The sequence below is a fragment of the Capra hircus genome, chromosome 4 (assembly GCF_001704415.2).
Source record: "Capra hircus breed San Clemente chromosome 4, ASM170441v1, whole genome shotgun sequence".
Lineage (NCBI taxonomy): Eukaryota > Metazoa > Chordata > Mammalia > Artiodactyla > Bovidae > Capra > Capra hircus.
In genome coordinates this window covers 120,346,692-120,364,684 of record NC_030811.1, presented here as the reverse complement: position 1 = coordinate 120,364,684, position 17,993 = coordinate 120,346,692, and the positions used below count along the sequence as shown (strand labels likewise).

Below are 17,993 nucleotides of genomic sequence, written 5' to 3'. Positions count from 1 at the left end.
GTCTTGGGGTGTTTCACCTTGGGTTTATCCTATTTGGAACTCTCTGTGTTTCTTGGACTTGGGTGATTATTTCCTTCCCCATTTTAGGGAAGTTTTCAACTATTATCTCCTCAAGGATTTTCTCATGATTTTTCTTTCTGTCTTCTTCTTCTGAGACTCCTATAATTCGAATGTTGGAGCATTTCATATTGTCCTGGAGGTCTCTGAGATTGTCCTCGTTTCTTTTAATTCATTTTTCTTGTTTCCTCTCTGATTCATTTATTTCTACCATTCTATCTTCTATTTCACTAATCCTATCTTCTGCCTCCATTATTCTACTATTTTTGCCTCCAGAGTGTTTCTGATCTCATTTATTGCGTTATTCATTATATTTTGACTCTTTTTTATTTCTTCTAGGTCCTTGTTAAACCTTTCTTGCATCTTCTCAATCCTTGTCTCTAGGCTATTTATCTGTGATTCCATTTTGATTTCAAGATTTTGGATCATTTTTACTATCAATATTCGGAATTCCTCCTCAGGTAGATTCCCTACTTCTTCCTCTTTTGTTTGGTATGGTGGGCAACTCTCCTGTTCCTTTACCTGCTGGGTATTCCTCTGTCTCTTCATCTTGGTTATATTGCTGCGTTTGAGGTGGCCTTTTTATATTCTGGTAATTTGTGGAGTTCTCTTTATTATGGAGCTTCCTCACTGTGGGTGGGTTTCTATCAGTGGCTTGTCAAGGTTTCCTGGTTAGGGAGGCTTGTGTTGGAGTTCTGATGGGTGGAGCTGGGTTTCTTCTCTCTGGAGTGCAGTGGAGTGACCCATAATGGGTTATGAGACATCAAAGGTTTTGGAATAATTTTGAGCTGCCTGTATATTGAAGCTCAGGGGAGTGTTCCTGTGTTGCTGGAGAATTTGCGTGGTATGTCTTGTTTTGGAACTTGTTGGCCCTTGGGTGGAGCTTGGTTTTGGTGTAGGTATGAAGGCATTTGATGAGCTCCTATTGCTTAATGTTCCCTGAATTCAAGAGTTCTCTAATGTTTTCAGGCTTTGGATTTAAGCCTCCTGCTTCTGGTTTTCAGTTTTATTTTTACAATAGCCTCTAGACTTCTCCATCTATACAGCACCAATGATAAAACATCTAGTTTAAAGATGAAAAGTTTCTCCACATTGAGGGACACTCAGAGAGGTTCACTGAGTTACAAGGAAAAGAGAAGATGGAGGGGGTAGTTAGAGGTGACTGGAATGAGATGTGGTGAGATTAAGAGAGGAGAGAGCAAGCTAGCCAGTAGTCACTTCCTTATGTGTGCTCTATAGTCTGGACCGCTCAGTAGTATTTACGGAGTTATATGGGGAAGAGGAGAGGGAGGAAGTAGACAGAGGTGACCAGGAGGATAAGAGAGAGGAATGAGAAGAAGAGAGACAAATCCTGCCAGTAACCAGTTCCTTAGGTGTTCTCCACCGTCTGGAACACACAGAGATTCACAGAGTTGGATAGAGAAGAGATGGGGGAGAAAAGAGACGGAGGCCACCTGGTGGAGAAAAAGGAGAGTCCAAAGGAGGAGAGAGTGGTCAAGCCAGTAATCTCGCTCTCAGGTAAACTTGGGTAGTGAAGTTTGAGTTTTTAAATGTACAAAATTGACAACAAAAACCTAAGAGCAAAGATTAAAAATCTAGAGTAGAGGTTGGATTTTCAAAGATACAATATTAAAGAAAAGCAGAAGAAAAAAGGAAGAAAGAAAAAAAGAACAAGAATTATTAAAACAAACAAAAAAAAACCCACAAAAAACAAACAAACAAAGAAAAAACCACCAACAACAATCCAAAGACTATATATGGTGTTTGCCTTAAAAAAAAAAAAAGTATTTTTTTTAAATAGTAATAGTAGGTTATAGAAATAAAAATTAGAGGAGAAATAGAAGACTTAACGATTAAAGAAAGTTAGAAAAAAAAGAAGAAAAAACAAAACAAACAAACAAAAGGAATGATTTTAAAAATAGTAAAAATATTTCTGGCCCTTCTCTGATGTTGCGGGCCATGTGGGATCACTTCCAAGGTGGTTCCCTCTGTTTAACTTCGTCTGTTTGCTGGTTTTTTAGGCTCACTAGTTCAGTCATGCTGTGGGGAGGGGCGATGCTGCAAACAAACAGCACTGTTGTGTGCACACAGTGTCTCAGCCCCGCTGGACCTGTCCCTTCTCGTGGCGCACAAACCACTCCGGCTCTACAATGCTCAGCCGGGAACTGTCTGAGACTGGCTCTAGGCTGTGTGCACTTCCCCGGTCCAAGCCTCTCAGGTTCGGCGCTCAGGTAGCCCTCAGAGGCACAGATTCGGCTGGGATTGAGCTTTGTGCCCTTCCCAGGTCCGAGTAGCTCAGGAGTTTGGCGAGTGCGATCGCCGCGGCTTGTCACCTTTTCTGCCACTGCTGCTCAGCTTTCTGGGTGGACCGCTGGCGCCCCCCGTGAGGCAGATGGTGACTGTCCAGCACCCCCAGAAGTCTTAGAAAAGAAGCCTGCTTGCAGTTAGGTAAGTAAAGTCTCTCTAGGTCTGCAATTGCCCCTTTCCAGTCCTTATGGCTCTGGCTGCCTGTCCCCGGCGGGGGATGGTCTGCAGCCAGCTTATTCCGTTCCGTCCTTTGTTCTGTGCTAGGTCCTGGTGGTGTCTTATGTTCGAGCTTTTCGTGCGGTAGCTATCCCACAGTCTGGTTTGCTAGCCCAAGTTAGATTGTTCTGGTTGCGCGTGGGGCGTTCCTGCCCGATTCTTACAAAGCACCGCAGCCCGCGCCTCCCGAGCTTCCCTGCCCTGCCCCCACTTCCCAATGGCGGATGCAGGCGTCTGTGCTGCTTTTCCACTGGGGGAGTTACTGTTGGGCTTGTAATCTCTTGGTTTTAATTATTTATTTATTTTTCCTTCCTGTTATGTTGCCCTCTGTGTTTCCAAGGCTCGCCACAGACTTGGCAGGGAGAGTGTTTCCTGGTGTTTGGAAACCTCTCTTCTTAAAATTCCCTTCCCAGGACGGGCTTCCCTTCCCAGGACGAAGCTCCCTCCCCACCTTCTTTGTCTCCTTTTTTGTCTTTTATATTTTTTCCTACCTGTTTTTTGAAGACAATGGTCTGCTTTTCTGGTTGCCTGATGTCCTCTGCCAGCCTATAGAAGTTGTTTTTTTGGAGTTTGCTCGGCATTGAAATGTTCTTTTGAGGAATTTGTGGGGGAGAAAGTGGTCTTCCCGTCCTATTCCTCCACCATCTTTATAGTTCCCTCTCCTGTATTGATAAGTTTTATTCAAATTTATTAGATTTGAGTAAAATAATTATGTTGGTTCTTAAAGTGAAAGTGATAGTTATGTCCAACTCTTTGCAACCTCATAGTCTGTAACCTGCCATGAAATTCTTTGTCCATGAAATTCTCCAGGCCAGAATACTGGAGTGGGCAACTATCCCCTTCTCCAGAGGATACTCTTCACCCAGAGATCTAACAAGGGTCTCCCGTTTTACATGCAGATTCTTTACCATCTGAGCTAACAGGTAAGCCCTCCTAAAATATCAGATCAATATTAAATAAGCATCCTTAATTACTGAAACATAAATTCTCTAGTAGCATATAGCCAGTTCTCTAATTCTCTCCTTTGGACTGCCAATCTTATTCTAGGGTGCTCTTAATGACATAAACTAATACAAAGTCATCTAATAGAGGACAAATATTACTTCCAGCTTCTCAGAGGAGAGCATTTAAAGGCAGATTTTTGAGCTGGGTTCCCTTACCCTACTGCTCTCCACTTGGGTGCCCTTTCCCAATAAAATCTCTTGTTTGTCAGCACATATGTCTCCTTGGACAATTCATTTCCAAGTGTTAGACAAGAGCCCAGTTTCGGGCCCTGGAAGGGGTTCCCCATACTGCAACAGATGGTGACTCTGGTGGGACTCTTCTTTGCTGAGACTGATATCCTGACCACTTGGGGTACTCAGGGGCCAGCTTGCCTGTCAATGGACCAGACCCAGTGGCCGCAACTTGGACCCTTTTGTCCCTGGTCTCCTCCTGACCCAGACAACTGGCCAGAGTACCCCAACCGGTAAGGAACAAGATACTTTATTGACCTCACTCACCTTCCCTCTCTCTTTCCTCTCCTTAACCCTTCCTATCCTTCCCTGTCTTTCTAGTCCCCCAGTCCTGGATTCAGGAATCTGATCAAGGGCCCTCAGCCTGAGCTGAGGATTGGAGACTGGTCACCTTCTCTTGGCAGAAAACTCAAATTCTGGTTCTGGTCTGGTCTGATTTCTGGTAGGGCCAAATTCCAGTCCTCCCTTCTCTGGAGGCCCAGGGAAACGTCCCATATCGCCTAAGTGTCTGTAGCTGACAGGAGATGTGTGTAAGGCCACCCCTTTCACCCCCCCTCCTGCCTCCTCCCCCTTCTTCTTTCAACCTGGCTTCCTTTCCTCCCTTGAAATCTTTGATGTTAGTACTTGGATCTGAAGTTCTGTGTCTCTACAGGAGGTTTTCTGAAAGACTGTATTCTTATATTTAAGGGCTTCCCTGGTGGTGCAGAGGTTAAAGTGTCTGCCTGCAATGTGGGAGACCTGGGTTCGATCCCTGGGTGGGTAAGATGCCCTGGAGAATGTAATGGCAACCCATTCCAGTATTCTTGCCTGGAGAATCCCATGGACAGAGGAGCTTGGTGGGCTACAGTCCACGGGTCACAAACAGTCGGACACAACTAAACGACTTCACTTTCATTTTTCACTTGAGTTGAGACTAATAGGTAAATGAGTGTAACATTGAACTCCTGTGGCTACTTAGAGTTTATTACCACTCTTCTACATTAAATTTGAATCTCCTTATAAAAAACAATAACATCTCTATGTTTTTGCCAAACAAGATGCTTCTACAAAGATAATCTCCCTTCTCTCTCCCAAAAAGGAAATGCAAATCCTAAACCTTCTGGAAAATGTTAGTTTCTCTTCTAGTTTAGGTTACAATCTTTCTTGAATAATCTGTCACAATGAGAAGAGATTGTAAAATTAATATGCAAAACTTAAAAAAGAAAAAAAATAGTATGTAATTAAATGTATGAAACATATGCAATGCTATATTAGTCTTTGTTTCTGTGATTGGGATCTGGAACTTAGATATACTGAAGATGGCTTATCTAACTTCCATGATGTCTGAGGTTGCAGCTTAGATAATTCAAAAGTTGGGAAGGAGCTAGAAGAGGGGATATATGTATACCTATCCCTGATTCACATTGAGGTTTGAACAGAAAATGGCAAAATTCTGCCAAGTAATTATCCTTCAATAAAAAATAAATTAATTAAAAAAATTCACTAACTGGAAGCTGAAATCTTTTAACACCTTGAATTGCATTCCTGGAAGTTGAGGTTGGCTGTGAGCTGTGACCTCAGCTGAGCTGCTGGCCATAAACCTCTGCATCTGTCCTGTATGCGTCGGTTTTCAAAGGACTAGTTTGGGCTTCTGTACAGTACAGAAGCTGTGGGAAAATATGTCTTATTTTCACATCTTCTATGCTATGCTTTCTAAATAGTTATTTTCCCAGTGAAATCATTAACAAATGCCATGTTTAGGAACAGTCCTACACATCTAGATATCTTGTTGTCTCTACAAACTAGACAGTCAAGTGCATTAGCTGAGGTTTTGACTACTGAGAAGAATTCCTTCAATGTTATCTTTTTGGGAATATTCATGTTTGAGGTTGCAATGCTATAACATTCCATGTTGAGTCAGTGCCAGATTTTCTCATAGAATAAAATGCAAACAGATGCAAATGTGTGTTTCCTCCTTGGCCAACTCACCATAAGATCACAATTGTTGACTGAGGGAAAAGAGACAATTTGGCAAGGGTTTCATGAACATTTCTTAAGTGTAAGAGACATGTTCAAACCTAACCTCTTAGAGATCATTCTCACTTGATGATGTGTTGCTGGCAATCATTGAGCTTCTTCATGATGGAAAATTTACTGCTCTGTTTTTCAGTTCAGTTCAGTTCAGTTGCACAGTTGTGTCTGACTCTGTGACCCCATGGACTGCAGCATGCCAGGCTTCCCTGTCCATCAGCAGTTCCCAGAGATTGCTCAAAATCATGCTCATCAAGTCAGTGATGCCATTCAACCATCTCATCCTCTGTTGTTGCCTTTCCTGATGCCTTCAATCTTTCCCAGTGTAAGGGTCTTTTCCAATGAGTCAGATCTTCATATCAGGTAGCCAAAGTATTGGAGTTTCAGCTTCAATATCTGTCCTTCCAAAGAATATTCAGGAATAATTTCCTTTAGGATTGACTGATTTGATCTCCTTGCCATCCAAGGAACTCTCAAGAGTCTTCTCCAACACCACAGTTCAAAAATATCAATTCTTCGGCACATAACTTTCTTTATGGTTCAACTCTCACATCCATACATGACTACTGGAAAAACCGTAGCTTTGACTAGATGAACTTTTGTTGACAAAATAATGTCTCTGCTTTTTAATATGCTGTCTAGGTTGGTCATAGCTTTTCTTAGAATTTCATGGCTGCAGTCACCATCTGCAGTGATTTTGGAGCTCAAAAAAATAAAGCCTCTCACTGTTTCTATTGTTTTCCCATCTATTTGGCATGAAGTGATGGGACCGGATGCCATGATCATAATTTTTTGAATGTTGAGTTTTAAGCCAACTTTTTCACTTTCCTCTTTCACTTTCATCAAGAGGCTTTTTAGTTATTCTTTACTTTCTGCCATAAGAGTGGTGTCATATGCCTGTTTGAAGACACATTTCTCAGGAGGCAGTTCAGGTGGTCTGGTATTCCCATCTCTTTCAGAATTTTCCAGAATTTGTTTTGACCCAGACAGTCAAAGGCTTTGGTGTAATCAATAAAGCAAAAGTAGATGTTTTTCTAGTTTTTTTTTCTGCTTTTTCAATGATCCAGTGGATGTTGGCAATTTGATCTCTGGCTCCTCTGCCTTGTCTAAATCCAGCTTGAACATCTGGAAGCTCACGGTTCATGTACTGTTAAAACCTGACTTGTAGAATTTTGAGCATTACTTTGCTAGTGTATGAGATGAGTGCAATTGTGCTGTAGTTTGAACATTCTTTGGCATTGCCTTTCTTTGGGATTGGAATGAAAACTGACATTTTCCAGTACTGTGGCCACTGTTGAGTTTTCCAAATTTGCTAACATATTAGTTTTTCAGGTGGGAGGGTCTATACTCTTTTGTCTCACAGACCCTAATCCTTAGACATTAACATGAGTTTTTGTTTGAATTACTGAATCTGAAGCAGGAGGTACAGTTGAAGTCATCATCTAAAGTAAATTATGAACATCCATTGTCAGTGTTCAAGGTATATCTATCCACAAGCTAAACAAGTAATTTGAGAAGTACTTGTAATAACAATTAGTGCCCCCTATTGTTTATGTTTTGTTTTTGTTGTTGCTATTATGGTGACCTTAATATATGCATGTCCATCAGAGATACGGTGTTATTTTGGCTACATAGTAATGATAGAGAAATTATGTTCCATGGGCTTACGTTTGGGCATAATAAGAATCAGAATCCAATGAAAAGATTCTGTCATCAAGAATGTCTATTTCAGCTTTGCATTTAGGAACTGTGGAAACAAACATAGTGTGAAACTTTGTTCCCATGGAGACTAGTATAAGATGGCCTGGGACCACCTTATCTCTAGCAGTGAAGTGCTTTCACTTGATGTCTACCACCCCAGAATCCTATGATTCTTATTGAAAAAAAGAAGTATATTTCTTCAGACTTACTGATCTATCATAAATTGCTATTCACAGTAATTGGAACCCTTCTTTATTTTATAAAACTTTTGTTACACTATCTGGTACCAACACTAAGATCTAAACCACTGACAATATCAGTGAAGTTTATGCCCCTTAAACTGTATGGACTGCCACAGAAACTGAGAAAAAAAATCTTCTTTTAAATAATAAATAAGATTCACATGTGACAAATTTCTATAGCAGTGACAGAAATGAAAATTTCCAAAATTTCAGAAGGGGAAAACAAACAAATTTCTTCTTAAAAGACAAGAAAAGAGGACAGATTAAAAATAAAAATATATTAAAAATATAAAACAGATATAGAACTATAGAAATTAATCCACAAAAATACGTCAGACTGCTTGATTTAAATTATTCAGCTAAAAGATAATAATTATCAGACTAGATTTTTAAATATAGTCATATATTTTAAAGGGGCTTCTTGCTTAGCTCAGTCCATAAAGAATCTACCAGTAATGCAGGAGACCCAGGTTCAATTCCTGGGTTGGGACGATCCCCTGGAGAAGGAAATGGCAACCCATTCCAGTATTCTTGTTTGGAAAATCCCATGGATAGAGGAGACTGTCAGGTAACAGTCCATGGAGTTGCAGGAGTTGGACACAACTTAGCAACTAAACCACAACCACCATACATTTTAAAGAGATTAACCTAAACAATAAAGATGCCAAGTGGTTAAAAATAAAGGAAGAAGATCGATTGGGTAAGTACTAATGAAAAGAAAGGTATTAGTGTCAGAGCAAAATTAACAGAAATAGTTGATAGTGTTAATAGTGTAGATAGTGTTAATGACATTTCATAACAGTAAGAAACTACAAAAATTCTATGGAAATAGAAGTTTTTATATTTTATGGAAATAGAGGTCAATAAACCTGATGAGATCTCATGGACAGCTCCAGTTCACTTGAACCAGGGACTCTGGAATGTGTATTCCATTTAAACACACAGAGATTACTATTAAAAATATTATATATTGTGCTATAAATTAATTTTCTTCAAATACACATTACTTTGACCACCTCAGCCGATGGAAATGCAGTTAAGTTTCTACTGCAATAAGCACATATTTTAAACAAGTTGAAAATTAAAACTATACAATAAAGCATCTAGTGAGGTTGAGAGGGTGCTTTAAATTTGAAGCAACACAGAGAATGTTTTTCATTCTCTTTCCAAACAGTTTATTCCATAGCAAACCAAACTTCCAAACTTGGTCTGGAGTTTCCCTGACAGTTCAGTAGACTTGCCTTCCAGTGCAGGAAGTGTGGGTTTGATCCCTGGATTGGGGAGTTAAGATCCCACATGCCTCATGACTAAAAACCCAAAGCATAAAACAAGCACAGAAGCAACACTGTAACAAATTCAATAAAGACTTTAAAAATGATCTACATCAAAAAATAAAATAAAAATCCTGTTTCTAATTTTCTTGGCCTTTGGCTTCTTCAGTATTTTCTAATATTTCCTCTGTTCAGACATTATCTCTTAGTTTTTCCTCAAATTTTGTTTCAACATAAAGGACATGATTATAGTCTCAGTATTGAACAAAAGTGGGCTTTCAGTTTGTACTCATATTCCTCAGAATATAAGGAATTAATAGCTCTGACATAGGTATGTTTGAAGGACTTGACCAGCTTTTCTTGGGGGAACTGTCTCATCTTTACAAAAAGTGAGAAGGAGGTTGGTGGTTATACTCTCTAAGGTCATCTATTTAAATACCTCTTAGTAATCGAACAGAAGGCTTATGTATACATTTCCATTCTCAGAACCACAGAGGAGATATAACTTTTGGTAGAAAACAAAAGCACTATTCAACATAAATGCCAGTGATGATTCAGTTTTAAAAATCTAAATGATTTTTAGATCATCTAAAAACTTAGATGATTTTAGTTTCAAAAATCAGGAGAGCAATTACTATTTCTGTAAGGACAGCAGAAAAGTCCCAGAACCAAGATTCATGTGATTTTAAGATAAAGTTCATTAACTTAAGCAGTGTGGTTAAGATTCTGACTGCATTAAAAACATTGCTAGCATTTACTCAGAGATAAAGGATTTCATCTAATGAGATAATCACCTGGTAAGTAAAATTTCAACCAACCTATAGTAAATAATAATTACTTTCAATACAAAAGATAAAATTTGCATATACAATTTAAATTAAATTTTATCTATAAACATGCTGATTACATACGTTAATTCCCCTTGTCATATGCCTCAACAGATGTCAAAATTAAGCAGATTTTTGGTATGATTTTGAGAAATTCATGGAGAAATAATAGCATTTGTGTCACATAGTGATTATATTAAAGAAAAGAAAAAACTTATACTTAAGACAGAAGAGAAAATAAATGAAGAGAAAAAATATTAAAGGAAAAAAAAGGTACAGATAAATTAAGGGAATGCACTGATACAGAGATTCATCACTCTTCTGCCTTCTTTGTTACTCTGCATAATATGTATTTAGTGAGTAATTAAAAAAGCAAAATGTTACAATACAGAAAACCTTAGTATCAGAGGATCCTGAACGTCAAGGTAGAGCAAACTCATTCAGGAAGATTGAGAACAGGATGAACAGTTACACAGATAGCAAATACAATTAGTTTAGCCAAGAATTGGTACAGGTGTTAAGAGAAAACTTTGAAGCTGTTGAAAAACATTCAGCTTATTCATAACTTTTTCTGTGAGACAATTTGGTTATGAAAGGAATAACAAAAATAAACAAACAAAAATAACATGCCCCTAGAATCATAAGACTAATTTGTACCTGATAACCAAATTAGCAATATCTGGATAATGAAAGAAAATTAAAATAAACCTAAAAACAGTCTTTAGTATTTTTCAGTATTTACCCAAATTGTTAAGTATTTGGCTTCTTTTTTTACAAAAAAAGAGACAACAAAATGATCACTGGACAACTATTTGGATTAATGGTTCAATTCATATGAAATGTATAAAACTTCTTCCAGGAAATATTAGGTATTATTATCATTACTTATCTTTTATGTCTGTGAAAGATCTGTAATAAAAATCAATTTGATATGAATTGCAATGGCTTCATTTTTAGCTATTAATATTTCAGCACATTTTTGTTTATTTTTTATTATGCTATATGAGATACTCTATACACAATGATATGAAGAAAAACAAACTGAAAGAGAAAATAATTGGTGTCCATTGCACAGTATGTACCTGCTAATTCTACCTGCACTACCATGAAATATTTATATTTATACTAGAAATGCTCATATTAAAAAAGAGAAACTTGTTGTCATAAATAATGAATTTGTCTTAGCAGCAATTCTAGTCCTTGTAGTTTATCATATGAAATGTTCTCTTTAAATCAAATAAATATGAAATGAGGATATTGTGTCTATAAAATCAGTAACTCTAATATCAACAAAGGAAATTGGAAATAATGAAAAGGCATTAGAAATGTAAGTTATAATTTAAATAGCATTATTATGAAGCCTTTGATATTAATTTGGAGGCTATCAAGGAGAGACTTTTAAGGGAAAAAAAAAAGGAAACTAATTAAGTGTTCTAATTATTTTCCCATTTTGTTAAGATAGCATCTAGTTAACACTAGACAGACAGATTTTCAAACTATCCTGACTATGAATTAATGGAATGTTTCTACTTTTTTTTTCCAGTTAGAATATGCTTTTCTCCAGGATCATATGAGCAAATTATCAAAATGATCTTAAATTCTTAGATTAAAAATATGCTTATAAACTACAGAAACATATTGGAAAATTAATTGGAAATGAAAGTATCTACAACCTAAACTAAAAGAATTTAAGAAAGTAACTTTTACTTATTTTTCTGATTATAGAAATGCTATGTATGATATTCTAAAAAATATTTCCTTAGGATATTTATTTATGAAATTGTCACTATTTCTTAAAGAAATCATTGTAACCTTAAAGATAACAAAGCAGGGACATTATGATTAATCGTTATAAAATATTCTATTATAAAAATCATTGAAGCCTGATCCCTATAAAGCAAGTGCCATTCACTTCTATATTATTGTTATTAGTCATTTTGGCAACATTTGTTTCTCAATTTTATGTATAATTACTGTTATTTTTCCTAATTTAAATTAAAAAAAAATGCCACAGCTACTTTTGCTTCACCTGATACAGCATTTTCTTTGCTATTCTCCACAATGCTTGTAAATATATCAGACTTTTCTCCAGAATCAAGGTTTCTTCTTGTCCAGTTGCTAAGCATGTCCGAATCTTTGTGACCTCATGGACTGTAGCACATCAGGCTTCTCTGTCCTTCGTTGTCTCTTGGAGTTTGCTCAAATACATGTTCATTGAGTCAATGATGCCATCCAACAATACCATTCTCTGTTACCATGAATCTTTCCCAGCATCAGGGTCTTTTCCAGTGAGTCATCTCGTCACATCAGGTGAACAAAATTTTGGAACTTCAGCTTCAGCATCAGTCCTTTCAATGAATATTCAGAGTTGATTTCCTTTAGGATTGACTTGTTTGTTCTCCTAGCTGTCAAGACTCTCAAGAGTCTTCTGCAACATCATAGTTTGAAAGTCTTCACTCTTTGGTGCTCAGCCTTCTCTGTGGTCCAACTCTCACATCTGTACATGACTATTGGAAAAACCATAACTTCGACTATATGTACCTATACTGATAAATTGAAATGTTTTATGCTGTCTAGGTTTGTCATAGCTTTTCTTCAGTGATGCAAATGAGTCACTTGTCTTGTGTGCAAGCAACTCAAAGATAATAATGATTTAGTGCAATATTTTTATTTATTTTTTATTTTACTTTAATTTACTTTACAATATTGTATTGGCTTTGTCATACATCAACATGAATCCACCACAGGTGTACACATGTTCCCAATTCTAAACCTCCCTCCCATGTCCCTCCCCATATAATCTCTCTGGGTCATCCCAGTGCAGCAGCCCCAAGCATCCTGCATCGAACCTAGACTGGCGATTCATTTCTTATATGATATTATACATGTTTCAATGCCATTCCCCCAAATCATCCCACCCTCGCCATCTCCCACAGACTCCAAAATACTGTTCTCTACATCTGTGTCTCTTTTGCTGTCTCGCATGCAGGGTTATCTTTATCATCTTTCTAAATTCCATATATATGTGTTAGTATACTGTATTGGTGTTTTTCTTTCTGGCTTACTTCACTCTGTATAGTTGGCTCCAGTTTCATCCACCTCATTAGAACTGATTCAAACGTATTCTTTTTAATGGCTGAGTAATACTCCATTGTTTATATGTACCACAGCTTTCTTATCCATTCATCTGCTGATGGACATCTAGGTTGCTTCCATGTCCTGGCTATAAAGAGTGCTGCAATGAACACTGGGGTACACGTGTCTCTTTCAATTCTGGTTTCCTCAGTGTGTATGCCCAGCAGTGGGATTGCTGGGTCATAAGGCAGTTCTATTTGCAATTTTTAAAGGAATCTCCACACTGTTCTCCATAGTGGCTGTACTAGTTTGCATTCATACCAACAGTGTAAGAGGGTTCCCTTTTCTCCACACCCTCTCCAGCATTTAGTGCTTGTAGACTTTTGGGTCACAGCCATTCTGACTGGTGTGAAATGGTACCTCATTGTGGTTTTTATTTGCATTTCTCTGATAATGAGTGATGTTGAGCATCTTTTCACGTGTTTGTTAGCCATCTGTATGTCTTCTTTGGAGAAATGTCTATTTAGTTCTTTGGCCCATTTTTTGATTGGGTCGTTTAATTTTCTGGAATTGAGCGGCAGGAGTTGATTGTATATTTTTGAGATTAGTTGTTTGTCAGTTGCTTCATTTGTTATTCTTTTCTCCCATTCCAAATGCTGTCTTTTCACCTTGCTTATACTTTCTTTTGTTGTGCAGAAGCTTTTAAGTTTAATTAGATCCCATTTGTTTATTTTTGCTTTTATTTCCAGTATTCTGGGAGGTGGGTCATAGAGGATCCAGCTGTGATTTATGTAAGAGAGTGTTTTGCCTATGTTCTCCTCTAAGAGTTTTATAGTTTCTGGTCTTACGTTTAGATCTTTAATCCATTTTGAGTTTATTTTTGTGTGTGTTGTTAGAAAGTGATCTAGTTTCATTCTTTTACAAGTGGTTGACCACTTTTTAAAGAGATTGTCTTTAATCCATTGTATATTCTTGCCTCCTTTGTTGAAGATAAGGTGTCTATAGGTGTGTGGATTTATCTCTGGGCTTTCTATTTTTTTCCGCTGATCTGTCTTTGTGCAAGTACCATACTGTCTTGATGACTGTGGCTTTGTAGTAGAGCCTGAAGTCAGGCAGGTTGATTCCTCCAGTTCCATTCTTATTTCTCAAGATTGCTTTGGCTATTCGAGGTTTTTTTGTATTTCCATACAAATCTTGAAATTATTTGTTCTAGTTCTGTGAAAAATACCACTGGTAGCTTGATAGGGATTGCATTGAATCTGTAGATTGCTTTGCATAGTATACTCATGTTCACTATATTGATTCTTCCAATCCATGAACATGGTATGTTTCTCCATCTATTAGTGTCCTCTTTGATTTCTTTCATCAGTGTTTTATAGTTTTCTATATATAGATCTTCAGTTTCTTTAGGTAGTTATATTTCTAAGTATTTTATTCTTTTCATTGCAATGGTGAATGCAATTGTTTCCTTAATTTCTTTTTCTACTTTCTCGTTTTTAGTGTATAGGAAAGCAAGGGATTTCTGTGTGTTGATTTTATATCCTGAAACTTTACTATATTCATTGATTAGCTCTAGTAACTTTCTGGTGGAGTCTTTGGGGTTTTCTATGTAGAGGATCATGTCATCTGCAAACAGTGAGAGTTTTACTTCTTCTTTTCCAATTTGGATTCCTTTTATTTCTTTTTTCTTCTATGATTGCTATGGACACAACTTCCAGAACTATGTTGAATAGTAACAGTGAAAGTGGGCACCCTTGTCTTCTTCCTGACTTTAGGGGAAATGCTTTCAATTTTTCACCATTGAGGATAATGTTTGCTGTGGGTTTTAAAACATCATATTCCACAAGAAAATTATCAGTATTTTAAATAAATACAGGGTTCTATCCTGCAGTTGCACAACTTACCTTACTCCCTTCACTTTTAGTATGTTTGTTTGAATCTCGTAAGTGAACAAGCTTTTTCAGGAAAAGAAATGAATCTTTCCTAAGCTCACTTTTCATCCCATAAATAAGATGACTGTGCATATTTGTTTATATTTGAGCAAGTGTACTTATTGATACTATTCTCTTTCATTCTAGAAATTAATAAGATCTGGTATGTTATATGGCAAGATTTTCATACAAAGTTTAGAATTATCTGTCTAAAAGTATAGTATAGGAAGCTGATTTACGAAATGAATGTATTTCTCCAACATTCACTCTGATTGACACCATGTATAGTCAATATTTCTCATGCTAACCTGTCCTTTTTTTTTTAAGGCAAACTCACTGAGTCTTCACTGTATTAGACCATGAAATATGCCAATAACATCACTGAATTTTTTATCTTGGGACTTTCCCAGAACATGAAAATCAAACATGTGTGCTTCCCACTATTCTTATTTTGTTACATAGCTGTTTGGATGGGAAACTTGCTCATCATGATTTCTATCACATGCAGTCAGCTAAATGGTCAACCCATGCACTTCTTCTTTATTTACCTTGCTCTATCAGATCTGTGTTATACCTCAACCATGACACCGAAGTTAGTCACTGACTTGCTGGCATAAAGCAGCACAATTTCATCCACAGAAAGCATGGCGCAGCTTTTTACCATGCACTTCTTTAGGGGATTGAAGTCTGTATCCTCACCGTGACAGCCTCTGACTGCTATGAGGCCCCTGCACCGCACCATCATCATGAGCAGGCACAGATGCTGTGCCATGGTCAGTGCTTGTTATGCTGGAGCACTTCTGCACTCCTTTGTCCACGGTCTCCTCACCATTAACTTACCATTCTATGACCCTGATGAAATAGATCACTATTTCTGTGTCTGGCCTGCATGGACACTTACAGAGTTGGGATCCTAATGGTGGCCAATGCTGGCCTGATGGGGTTGGTGATCTTTGTAATCGTGATGCTGTCCTACATTTTTATATTATTTACACCATCAAGGCTTACCCTTCAGAAACCTGGTACGAAGCTCTTTCCACTTGTAGTTCCCACATCACAGTTGTGGTTCTGTTCTTTGTGCCTATTCTCTTCATTTACATTAGGCCAGCCACGATGTTTCCAGAAGACAAGATGTTCTCTTCTACACCCTCATTGCTCCCATGTTCAACCCTCTGATTTACAGTCTCAGAAATGCAGAGATGAAGAATGCCCTGAGGAAGATGTGGTGCCAGAAACCATTTTTGATTGCAAGGCAAATCATCTGAAAGTCACTTTGCCTCCTCATTACACATCCTATTCAATTGATATTTGCTTACTTTAGTTTAATAAACAATTAAATTTACACTACAAAAACTAAGCATAAACACTAGCATTAGTTGAAATCCTTTCTTCTATCAATCCATGCTTCTTATTAACATCTTCCCCTAGTAATGCTGCTGATACTGCTAAGTCACTTCAGTCGTGTCCGACTTTGTGCGACCCCATAGACGGCAGCCCACCAGGCTCCCCAGTCCCTGGGATTCTCCAGGCAAGAACACTGGAGTGGGTTGCCATTTCCTTCTCCAATGCATGAAAGTGAAAATTGAACGTGAAGTTGCTCAGTCGTGTCTCACTCTTCTCGACCCCATGACTGCAGCCTACCAGGCTCTTCCATCCATGGGATTTTCCAGGCAAGAGTACTGGAGTGGGATGCCATTGCCTTCTCTGTCCCCTAGTAATAAGAGACATCATTTCATTGTTGAAGTTATACTTTGCTTTGCTTTGCTTTTTTTTTTTCTCTTTCCATAAGTCGCTAAGTGGAGGTTACCATTCTAATCTCCCTATACTTTAGTTCTATGAAACGAATCTTCAAATGTACATAAGCTACACTCATGTTGATCATCCCAGACAGAAAGTCCATAGGACCTTGCTATACTCCCTGCAGTCTCATAAAAAAAAGAGTATCTGAAATTTAAAGTCTTATTTTCTAATCACCTGAGGACTTCCCATATTCATTACAACTCTTGAAAAGCAAAAATGTAGGAACTGAAGAACAACAATATGATTTATGTGAGAATCACTATATAAAAATTGGAACATATTTCTAAAGTGATTTTCATGAAATCATCTTAAAAATGACAAAAATTAGTAATTATATAACATTTACCATAACAATATCTTCATATATACTGAAAAATTAGTTTGGAAATAAAAAAAAGGTAGCTATATGATTTATTGCTCAAATTGAGATAATTTGAGTTTAAAAAGAGGAGTTCTGCTAATACTTATGGTGAAATAATGGACATAAAATGGGATTGTATCAAGCAAGTAGGATGTCTGCCCACTTTTCAATGTCTAAGATGTATGGATACTCTTCTAGTGAAAGGTTAGTGGCAGGAACATTGCAGAATCTGCATGTTATCTTAGTTGAAGTCAATGGGGTTGTAAAAACAGAAGTAAATGATGGTACTGAAACTATTCAATCTAGTGTATACTTTGGTTTTCCATTACCATCGTGTTGCTGTGCCCTCCTCCAGAGGATCTTACCCACCCAGGAATCAAACCCAGGCCTCCTGCATCCCTTACACTGCAGGCACATTCTTTACTAGTGCAATCTGGGAAGCCCAAAACAAAGGGTACACATTTTCAATTTCCACAGAATTTCTATACACTGGAATTTTCCAGGCAAGAGTATTGGAATGGGTTGCCATTTCCTTCTCCAGGGGATCTTCCCGACCCAGAGATCGAACCCAGGTCTCCCGCATTGCAGGCAGATGCTTTACCATCTGAGCCACCAGAGAAGTCCTGATATCCCTAGACATACATAGAATTTAAAAGTATCACTTTTCAAATAATTGAAGTTTATTTTTTTCTTAATTCTTTAACAAAATAAGATTCATTGGACATCATGAAAATAACTCAAAAGGGAGGAATAATGTATTATATTGCACATGTATAGGGGCATCATGAAAATAACTCTAAGGGGAGGATAATGTATTACATTGCAAATGCATAGGGGCTTCCTGGGTAGAGCTAGTGGTAAAGAACCCACCTGCCAATGCAGAAAGGGAAGAGATGTGGGCTCGATCCCTGGGTGGGGAAGATCTCCTAGAGGAGAGCATGGCATCCCACTTCAGTATTC

General features: G+C 37.7%; 1 pseudogene; it reads left to right on the top strand.

Annotated features, from left to right (window-relative positions):
* LOC102175107 overlaps positions 15,232-17,993 on the top strand; it is a 34,165-nt pseudogene continuing 31,403 nt past the window's right edge.